Source organism: Melanerpes formicivorus, unplaced genomic scaffold, assembly GCF_026170545.1.
Source record: "Melanerpes formicivorus ecotype bairdi unplaced genomic scaffold, bMelFor1.0.p_v2 SCAF_521, whole genome shotgun sequence".
Lineage (NCBI taxonomy): Eukaryota > Metazoa > Chordata > Aves > Piciformes > Picidae > Melanerpes > Melanerpes formicivorus.
The window spans coordinates 22501-25000 of record NW_027142873.1 but is presented as its reverse complement, the minus strand read 5'-3'; the positions used below and the strand labels follow the sequence as shown (position 1 = coordinate 25000).

The 2500-nt window shown below is 44.8% G+C and overlaps 1 pseudogene; it reads left to right on the top strand.

Annotated features, from left to right (window-relative positions):
• The window catches only part of LOC137460131 (28S ribosomal RNA), an 8480-nt pseudogene that overhangs the window by 2954 nt on the left and 3026 nt on the right, over window positions 1–2500 (top strand).

Here is a 2500-nt window from a genome sequence, read left to right as displayed (position 1 = left end):
GAAGGGTCCTGAGCAGTCGGGATACCTTACTCTGGACGAAGTCATAGTTACAACTGGGCTTAGCTGCAGAGATCACACCTCCTAGCGGTCCCGCCGGATGCCCTTTGTGGTAACCAAGTTGATCTCTGCCCCAGTCTCCCTATCAGTCAACTCGCCACTGACTGGTAGTAAACCTGGCGAAACAAACTAGCGTGGCAATTTAATTGTCACACGTGCGCCTCGCCCACGGCATGGTGAGTTGGGCAAAGTCAGATGCTCTTTGAGGGGAGAGTATCTGGCCGTGACTACCCTCACAAGGATTTGACGGACGGATGTGACACGCCTGATGTGACAAACCAAATGTGGGAACTGGATATGACTTAAGCCAAATGACGGTGTTGCAAAACACCCGATGATATGAGACTACCAGACGAGGAGATAGGGGTATGTCTGGCTGGAATAGAGTTCATGAACTCAATGATAGCCAATGACAATACTGCCTACGATCCTATCTGGAATGAGAAACTGATAGTATTGCCGGAGGTGTATGTAGGACCCACTTCTCCAGCTCATGGGAAAGATATCCGAGATGAAAGCACAGAGAGGAGCAGGAACGAGGAGGTGGAGTGTCCTGAAACCCCGAGCTCTATGAGTCAGCTCTCAATACTAACCGCATCGCCCGAGTTGGATAATACAGCTGACATCTGTCCTGGGACCCCCCTGGTGAAGATGCCAGAGGACAACCCGACATGTCCATGCTGTACCACTCGGGCAGGCAATATGACGAGATTGATTGACCATCTAAAGAGAGCCCATGGGAAAAGAAAGATCAATTTCCAATGTTCCCGCTGTGGGAAGACAAATGAAAAGCATCATAGTATCTCATGCCATCTCCCAAAATGCAAAGGGGTCCAAGAGCCTACCCAGGTAGAAGGGTTTATGTGTGAAGAATGTAAAAAATGTTTTAAAACTAAAATTGGCTTGGGACAACATAAGAGATTAGCTCACCCAGCCCTGAGAAACGCAGAAAGAATTGAAGCATCTCGCCCCAAAGAGACCTCTAAAAGAGGTGCTCACAGGAAAATCTGGTCCCAAGAGGAAACAGAAATATTACAGAAACTGAATCAAGAGTTTGAAGGGAGGAAAAATATTAACAAATTGATTGCTGAAAAATTAACAACTAAAACAGCCAAACAGATCAGTGAAAAGAGAAGACTATTAAGAGAAACTGTGGTGCCAGAAAGAGAGAAAACACAAGAGAGCAAGAACAGGTTAAAAGAGGAGAGGACTGTGATTCCATCTTCTGGTGAAAGGGAGCTGCTAGCCCACTATAAAAAGACTATTAATGAAAAGCTGACATCAGGGAAGCTGCCCATCCTTAAAAATACATATAAACAAATAATTGAAGGCAAAACAGACTCGTTAAAATTGCTCAATGAGGTAGCTCAGGACCAATATTTGTATTTGTTTGAGAAATCAATTGAACAGAAAGTGCCAAAAAAGAGCCAACATAAACCTCAGCAGAAGAAACCTCAAAAGGAGTGGATGAGAAAAAGAGCCAGAAAGCGTGGAGAATTTCTCCGATTCCAACGCCTCTTCCGCTTAGATCGAGGGAAGTTAGCGAATATGATTCTGGATGAAAAAGACTCTGCGCAGTGTGCCATCCCCCTGGAAGAGGTCAGTAACACCTTCAGATCTAGGTGGGAGTCTCAGAGCTTATTTCAAGGACTTGGAGCATTCCAGTCTGTGGGGCGGGCGGATAATTCGGCTTTTAAGGAATTGATTACAGAGAAAGAGATCCTTAAGAATATCAAAGACATGAATAAAAAATCGGCACCAGGCCCTGATGGGATCACCCTGAAGGCCCTGCTTAAAATGGATCCAAATTGTGAGGAGATCAAAGAACTATTTAATCTCTGGCTGTTAAGTGGCAAAATTCCAGATGTAATAAGGGGATGCCGAACAATCCTAATACCTAAATCATCAGCGCCCGAACGCCAAAATGATATTAACAACTGGCGGCCAATTACTATTGGTTCCATCATCCTGAGACTCTATTCAAGAATCTTAACTGCGAGGTTGGCAAAGGCGTGTCCCATTAACCCCAGGCAGAGAGGCTTCATTCAATCTTCTGGCTGTGCTGAGAACTTAAAACTGTTACAGCTATTAATTAGGAATGCAAAGAAACAAAAGAAACCCCTGGGGGTTGTCTTTGTCGATTTGGCCAAAGCCTTTGATTCAGTGAGCCACACCCACATCCTGGCGGTGCTAAAGCAAAAGGGCCTGGATGACCACATAATAGCATTAATTAAGGACTTCTATCAAAACATCCACACCAGAATCAAAACTAAAGAAGGAGAGTCTGAGTCAATAGGAATCAAAACTGGTGTGAAACAGGGCGATCCCATGTCACCACTCCTCTTTAACCTGTGCATTGACCCTCTGTTATGTAAATTAGAAGAATGTGGGGAGGGGTTCCAACACGAGAATGGTAAATTAACAGCTCTGGCTTTTGCAGACG